Source organism: Aegilops tauschii, chromosome 5 (genome assembly GCF_002575655.3).
Source record: "Aegilops tauschii subsp. strangulata cultivar AL8/78 chromosome 5, Aet v6.0, whole genome shotgun sequence".
Taxonomy (NCBI): Eukaryota; Viridiplantae; Streptophyta; class Magnoliopsida; order Poales; family Poaceae; genus Aegilops; species Aegilops tauschii.
Window position 1 is genome coordinate 484137457 of NC_053039.3, and position 8665 is coordinate 484146121.

At 45.6% G+C, this 8665-nt stretch overlaps 1 long non-coding RNA gene across 1 annotated transcript; it reads left to right on the top strand.

Annotated features, from left to right (window-relative positions):
- Nucleotides 1-369: 369 nt before the first annotated feature.
- On the top strand, nt 370-3096 carry LOC141022434 (uncharacterized). Its single transcript, XR_012183742.1, has 2 exons — nt 370-2534; nt 3056-3096. It is a non-coding gene; the product is annotated as an uncharacterized lncRNA (long non-coding RNA).
- The last annotated feature ends 5569 nt before the right edge of the window (nt 3097-8665 follow it).

Consider the following 8665-nt stretch of genomic DNA (forward strand, 5'->3'; position numbering starts at 1 on the left):
GATAGTAGACGGACCATTAGCTAGAGGTGCAAGTAAAAGATGTGCACCTACTCGCTTCAATATAACATGTCACATGCACATCTCTTGTTACAAGCCTGTCCGAAGTACACCATCATTCATTGCAGTTCTTTTGGCCGTCTGCACAAGAGATCTTGCAGCCCAGCTATGGTCATTGCCACTAGCCAGCACTAGGCTACGCCCCAGACCTCTATTCAACAAAAGATTTGGCAGCAAGGCCTCAGGCTATGACCCTTGCTGCTTCAAGTGTCTCTGCAGCGTGTGAGATACTCTGTGATTATTGGGCGAGGACGAGCGTGTGCAGCCGCGCGCCATGGACGGATACATGCCATGTCCCGCGCAATGGTCCCTATAGCTCTTTGTTGTCCGTCACACAAACTAATTACTTGGAGATGTTGCTGTCTTGCATAACTGAACCAGCTCAGGCAGTTTCATCTAAGTAACCACAGTGGGATTAATGTACTCTACCGGCGTGTTTTTTTGCTTTGTGAGTATTAGTTTGGTTTTGTCTTTGCATCCGTATGTAGCAGCAACTGCCAAGTTCGTTTCCCCGTTCTATCAATTGCCATTGTAGTGTTTTTAGTGTGTGGTTGTATTCTTTTTACCGCCAACGGCATTGACCAATGAATGCATGGACGACTTTAGACCTCTTCCAATGTAAAGGTGCTTAGATGAGGTGCTAAGTGCATTAAATACCTTAGCAACTCAACTCCCCAATGCATAAGTGCTTAACTTGTTGTTGCTAAGCACACTTTATTTAATGAGTTAGCACCTAAAGTCTTTCATTCATTGGTCAAATTGTTTCATTTAAGTGGTTTGCCTAGGTTCACGTGCTTGGCATTGGTTCTTTCTGGGGTCACCAAAGTGCTCTCTCTCCTTCTTAATTGTTGTGCCATATCATTTTTTTGCTTATGTGACATACTTAGCACCTGTCCACCGTGACCAACGCGCCCATCACTTTAACCAAACCAATACATGCCCATCTCCTTGTCAGAGCAAGGTTAATAACATACCCGGTTGCTAGCTCTATCTTTGGGTCACCTTACTTATAGCCAACCTAAGGCTGGTTATAGTGGGGAGTAACTTAGTAACATGCATTTGTTACTAGTCCATGTTACTACCTTTATAATGGGTAGTAACATATGGATGGTAACATAAAAGCCTTCATTAATTGAGACATAGACTCATTTTACCTCGGGGTGTGTTATGTTACAGTAACATATTATGTTACTCCCTCCTTCCATCTATATAGGGCCTAATGCGTTTTTTAAGGCCCCCTTTGACTATTGACAAGACTAATAGTACATGACATGCATAATGTGAAAATTATATCATTGAAAGCTCCTTTCACATACGAATTTGATTGTATGATTTGTGTAAGTTGCATGTCATATATTATTGCTCTAACATTTGGTCAAAGTTAGCCTCGAAAAATGCATTAGGCCCTATATAGATGGAAGGAGGGAGTACCACAAGCATAAATCCCTCATTAACTCAATGCCACATAAGCAAATTTGTCTTGGGATGCGTCATGTTACTACCTAAGTTACTCCCACTATGACTATCCTAAAAGCCCATTCATATAATAGTTGCTGGCTCTATACACTATGTAACTAATGCTTGACCTCACTTTCTTTTCTCACAAAGTGCATTGGAGATTGTGCTGCAGCTGGCTACAAGTTTACAACCCACCCCTCTTCTCTCTCCTCTCCTCCACATCATCATAAATCTAAGGTGGCAATCCTTATAGCCCACTTATGTCACCTTATTATACTTGCTCTCACAACGACGTAAATGGATATGACACACAGCGCACAACAATACTTCCAATGCACAAGTGCTTACTCATCGGCACCGGCCACCATCTTAACTCATCCACAACAATAAGCTATGCGTGAGGGCCGGCCTCTGGTGCTGTCCATGTCGGCAAGGCTTTATTGTGCGTTGTTTGCTAATAAAACGTACCGATGGCACTGTGAAACGTAGCGATGAGAAAAAAAGAAAGAAATCTTACGAGGGAAGCAATAAAAGAAGAAGTACATCTCAAAAAAAAGTAAAAGGCCTATGTACGCACGCAGCCCAACCCAGGACTCCATCTCCCGTCTCTCCCACGCCCACACGCAACCTCTCCTCTTCTCCTCTCTCGGTGGCATCTTCCCCGAGCACCTCGCCGTTGGAGCCGGATCAACAGATCCTCGCCTCCTCCGCCGCTGAACTGTCTCTAGTGGAGCAGGGAGGGGGCGAGCTCGTCGTCTTCCTTACGACAGGCGGCAACAGGGATACAAGCGCACAGACGCGAAAGCCTAGGAGATGCGGCGCTCCCGCCGTTCAGATCGAACCTAGAGGGACTGTGAGAGCAACCACCGCCTTCTCATGTTGCTCGTCTCCACCGCGCCTCGTCTCCACCGCGTGGTGATGACCGGCGGAACGACCGACGTTGGCGGCACTGGTCGATCCCTCGACTTCCATAGCTTTTGGAAGGCCGGCACTAACGTGCCCCATCCGCGAGTTCCATGGTTCGTCTCTTCGATCCCCATCCTCCTAGGTTTTTGTGAAATCCCAACGCCAGTTTTGTTTGCCCGTTCTCAGATGCTGCAGACAACAGACCCATGTGTTGGCTAATGCATGTCCAATGCGGCGCTTAAACACAGGCGCTAGGGTCTAAATCCCGGCCAATTAGCGGTTGCTTTCTTTAATCCTGGTGTCAGGTGAAGCGTCGACGCAAAAGTGTGCATCGAGCGCCAGGCACTTTTCCTTCCTGCTGTAAGCGCCAAGGCTGTTTGATTAGTCCATGTAATTAGCATCTGCCGTTGTAAGCCCGGGCGCTTAGATGTGTTTTTATTTTTTTCATCTTTATTTTTTCCTTCATTAGCATCTATACAAGCGGCTCCCATTGGAGATGCCCTAACTATCTTCAAAATCGAGCAGGGATTGTTTGATTCTATTGGCCATGAAAGCATCCATTTGCATATTGCATTCGGGTGATCGTTAAAACACTATCTTTTTTTATGATTTTTATTCTTAGTTGCTTTTGCAGTGATCCTCCATATGAAGGGAAGAGCAGGGTAGTCTAGGCAATGGAAGTCTTTGTATATCAGGGGAAGCGCTCTCATTCTCTGAATTTTACATTTAACAGTCCAATTGTATCAACATGACCACCAACTAGGTTCTTTGCACATACTATGTCGACCACATGTATGTGTCAGCTATAGTCTCATGTTAAATTGCAAGTTTATACTGTTATCATTACAAGGGTGTTGTTGTTGATTCGTTTGATCTCTTGAACAATTGAACAACTATTTACTTGTTTACAGTCACACATATCCAGTTGGAATGCTATGGCAGTATTATTAGCCAGGCATGAGGCCTTTTGTCTTCTTAAAAAATATTTGTTTGCATTTTAGGATAATATGGCTGGTGCTCCGATTAAGCTAAATTAATGCATTGCTAATATTGGTGCTAGCTAAACATCCATGTCGATTCTCCGGTGTATGTCCTTGGAGCAGTTTCGACTTGTCATTTTAGCTGTGTAAGTTCTTGTCTAATTAGCTAGCTTAGTTAGATTCCCTTTTGTGATTGATGGGGCAGTGGATGCAAGCATATCTATCAATAGCAGGTAGCTGCTTGAGTGCACTTTTAGTTAAAACTGCAGCTACTTGGTGTGTCCCAGACATAACTTGATACTAGTAGACTGTCCGTGCGTTGCCACGGGCCAACAAATGAATTTACTAAAAAACACTCTCACCCTGCTTTATATATATATATATATATATATATATATATATATATATATATATATATATATATATATATATATATATATATATAACAAGACCAACATACACACAATCGCATACAACATGCCATCACCACACACAACACACACATCCATGGTAAGATACAAGGGTGCCGACAACAACAACCACCAAGCACACTACAAATGGACCAAAAAGAATTGCTTGGAGTCCATGAGACCTTCACAATGAACTAGGCACCACGAAGAGGTGAAGCCGGACACCGGCAAAGCATGTACTCCAAAGCGATGCCTACAGGAACGATACGCCAACCAAGTGACGCCTCCGCCCAATCTCTGGGATCAAGTTTTCATCCGGAGCAACATGAAAGACAGGGAGCGATTGCGACGGAGCCTTCAAGAAGACAACGACACCCGCAGACACCGCTGTTGTCGGCCTAGAAAAAGCAGGGCAAGTTACGCACTCCAACACTCACACACCTCCGCCGAACCAGGGTACCGCTAGATGCCAAAGCAATTGCAACACTAACGCCATGCTAGGCAAAACCCCAACGCCATGCTACTCCAAACACCAACAACCATGCCACCCACGTGACCATGGCAGCCAGCCTGCACCCGAGACGAGCGCTCCGCTCACGAACACATTGTCCCTCGTTGCTAGGGTGGCCGCCCTGCATCCAGAAAACCCCGAGATCATCCAAAGGCCCAACTTTGGCTTGATCAACAGTCCCCAACTCACAGAGCCACCAACGACCACCTTGCCCCAAACATCGTTAGGTCTAAGACAGCAAGCACTCGACCGAGTAAAGGTGAAGGAGGAGGAGCGGACCGCATCCACGACTGGAGACCCAGCATCGACGACTGGTGGCTCGACCACCGTCGGAGCCTCCCATCCCTCTAGCCAACCTCCCAACCGGACACCCTGTGTTATCCGACCATGGCAGTCGGCTCAGATCCATGCAAGGCCCCAGTGGCCGCCCGCACACCGACAAGGGAACCAGGACGACCACCACCGGAAGCAAAGAAATCTCACCAGAGATGCCATCGCGCACCGCCCGCCGAAGTCCAGGTGTCGAAACCAGAAGGGCTCGATCGGAACCCGGCAACCTGCCCCGCCAGATCCTAATTCACATCATCGTCGCGCCACCAAGGCCTCCGCCGCACAATCAAAGAAGCATTCCAACACCGCTGATCCAAACGCTCGCCCCCGGACCGTCGCTCCCACAAGAATGAAGGTTTTGGAACGGTCGACGAGGTACGAGAACATGTCCTCTAGCAGTGTCCTTCCTCCCCAACATGCACCAACCACCTCCCTCCCCCAACATGCACCGACCATTTGGCTCACTTCCTCCATTTCATATCTTCTCCAACTATAGCAAATTTTTGATTTGTTGTCCAGTGCAGGAATGAATATTAAAAAGAATAATGATGGGGAAAGATACATGATTTGTAAAATTCTTTGATAGAAATAGATTAGCAATACCAATATTAATTTTGACAGAATCATATCATCATTCCCCATTTATCTTATAACCAAAAAAGATGATGAAAATGCAGAGGCAACTCGAGGTTTCATGTTTGAAGATGTCGTGTCTACCCGATCAAGTTTGCACCCACCTCATTTTGTATCGAGGTAGCTAATGGTGGTTACTGGACTTGGCTGTTATTTTTTATTAACAAAATAGTAGTGTTTAATCAATCATGTAGTAACGTTTTACAATCATGTAACACTGTGTCCAAAGCATAATACATTACTCTCCCTGTAAAGAAATATAAGAACATTTAGATCACTACTTTAGTGATCTAAACACTCTTATATTTCTTTATAGAGGGAGTACTTTTTATGCAGCATATGTAATAATCAAAGAAATGTCTCAACAACTTCAAATAAAAGTAACATATGTTCGATCAGATAAATCCAAAACATATCACTATTCTGCAGTTCCAATGATGTGGAATCAATAAACATACTTTCAGGTCAGATGCTTGTCAAAACCAAATCTCTCTCGTCCATTACATTTATGTATTGCATCATAGCACCTACAATAATTCTCCTAGTAGTTTCTTTTGCAGTGAAATTGCTATCACATCTTATTTCTTCTATATGTTGTCTACTTGTGAGTTCTCTGTATCATCCCAATGAGTTCAGCATCTGAACTCACCGGAATGTTTCACTGTTCCATGCTTAAAAAAGTGTATGGCTGAAACTCAGTTTTTAGGTGATACATGATTGCTCGGCCTTTTTGGTGATAAAGAGTCCAAAATAATGTATACTTACATTGGATTATTTATGTTATCCAAAGAGTTACAGTCAGTGAATCATTTAGTGAGCATGTCTACTGACTTGTGAGAATAAGCTTCTTTCAACTCTCATTTCCTATCTTGTCCGTCGAACTATGGGCAGAGCATAATTTAATTCTTGAGTCATTGAGAAAAGAATCCCATTCAATACTCCCAAAGATAGGCATGCTGTTATTAAGCACAATGATTGCCATGTAAAAGGCGTAATTCAGGTGCGCCCTTTATCGCGGGAAAACATCTACATCTTTGAGTAGTTTTGATGCAATATTATCTTTTGTTGATTACTTGCATCCATGTAAGCAAAATGTACATTTAGTTTCTTCACCTTGAAGTTAGTCCTGTCCCTCCTCATCTTTTTAATGATATTTACTTGAACTTTGTCCTTGACAAAAATAAAAAACACAATAAGCATGATGCCATAATCATATGCTTGTGTGTGAGAGATATTCTGTCATGTGATTTGATGGATTACTTTGTCATCACTGCTATATTTATTAGGTAGTGAGGAGCTTGAGAATAATTGGCGGTTATGCATTGTTAGTGTGCGCATTGTCTTATCCTTGACATATTTTTTTATTTCCCGTGGCATGGATACTAAGAAATACTTAACGCATGGGTAGCATTCACAAGATAAACTACAAAGATTATCTTGAATTTAGTCCGTTAAATTAGCTAGGTAGCAATATCCAATGAAAGCCTAGTTACATGGTTCATCGTTGAAACATGCCTTTTTCTTTGCCTTTTTTGCTCCATGAGCAACAGCGAAGATTGAAATACGTACAGATGAAAAACCATCTCTGATCCACAATTCCTTGGCTAGAAGCGATGAGCCATTTTCTTCTGCTTTTTGGTCGGTCTCTGATCTGGGAGCCGACCAGCATCTTCAGAACTGTTTAGTCCTTCTGACAGCTTTCTTTGGAGCACATCGGCATTGGGGTTATCAGCTAGCAATGCTCGTTGAATACTGTTATCAGACATTGGCTTAGGTGGATTTGTAGCGAATCACCATTGCGATAAAAAACCTATGATTCAAAAAATGGCACACATTACTGTATTATTGCTGACAAATACTACCCTCCGTCCCACAATGTAAGATGTTTAGCTTGCAAAAACGTCTTATATTATGGGACGGAAGGAGTACCTTTAAGCGATACAGAACATAGAAGATTTTACAGGCTCGTCACTACAAAAGCACGAACGAAATCATGGAAGACAAATATGGGAATGAGGGACACAAGATTGAGGTGATTCTTTGTGAAACAGAAAAATTATGAACATGCTATCTTAAGAAGTAACCCTACTATAGACAAGAAAACAATGAAGTATCAAACATATGATGAAGCGATGATAACGAATTTATATACCCTAGATATCCAATAAATCCACCATGGAAGTCAAATGGCAGCCCTTCAATATCCTCTTCATTGTATTTAATAGACTGAATCCCCTGCAAATTGTGAATCAGTGTGAAATTGGTGCTCACAAGCTAGATTCTGCTTTGTTGATAAGCTCAAGGGTAAGGCATAGTACATGAGTTTAATACAAAATCAACCATCTTGAGAGTTCATCAGTATATCCGTATATTAGGTAGAGAAGATGGAAATATCAATGGATTGTGTTGACACTTCTTCAATACCAATCAGGCACTCACGTTCAGTTTTGTAAAAAAACACTTCTAGTTCCTTGCAATGTGTATACAGCCTCATATGTGCTTAATTATTGCGATGAGTGGAACCAAAAGATGCGATGGCTCCTCTCCCTTCTCCCCCTTCGTCCCCTCGCGCGCCGCTCCCCTCCTCCCCCCTGCCCTCGCCGTGGCCCATGGCTCCCCCTCCCCCCTCCCCTCCCTTCCCTCCCCCCCCGGTCTTCTGCGAGTCAGGATGGCTCTCCCTGCTCCTCTTCGGCGGCGTCCTTCCCCGGATCGCGTTTCTGGGCGCTGGGCGACTCGGTGGAGTCGGATTCTGACTCGGCGGAGGATGCCTCGTCGGGTGCGGTCTCGATGGTGCCACCCGTGCTGGCGCCGGGCCGCGTCCAGAAATTTGCTCCGGGTGGCAGGGGCCGGCCGGTGTCGTTTCCCTCTGGGTCGTCTGGGTGGTGGTGCGTTGGCCGGCGTCGGCGCCGTGCGGGACGGGGCCCGACACCCTCTCTAGAGTGTGGTCTCCTCGGTTCCTCCTCGTCCGCTGGCCTGTTGGATTTGGGTGTTGGTGCTTCTCCGGTCGCTTGTCCTATTCGCCCTCCTCCTCGCCGGCCTAGGCCGGTGGCGGCGGCGGCGGCTTCGCCGGTGTGTGCGGGGGCGGGCGGTGGCCAAAACCTAGATCCGGTCTGTTCTTTGGTCGAAATGGGCCTTGGTGAGCTCGTGGGCCCGGCGGTGCCTGGAACGTCTCGAGCTGGGCCACCCGGGCCCCCGGCTCTGTCGTCCCTCGTGTCTTTCCCCCCCTCTCGTCTATGGGCCCGGGGCAGTTGGTTGTGGCCACTGCTCCGCGTCCGCCCCCTTCCCGAGCCTGCGATCCCGTTACGGCCCACTCGGCCCTCTCTGGCCTGGCCTGTTGTGGGTATTTATGGGTGCGTCGCGGCACTCCCCCCCCCCTTCCT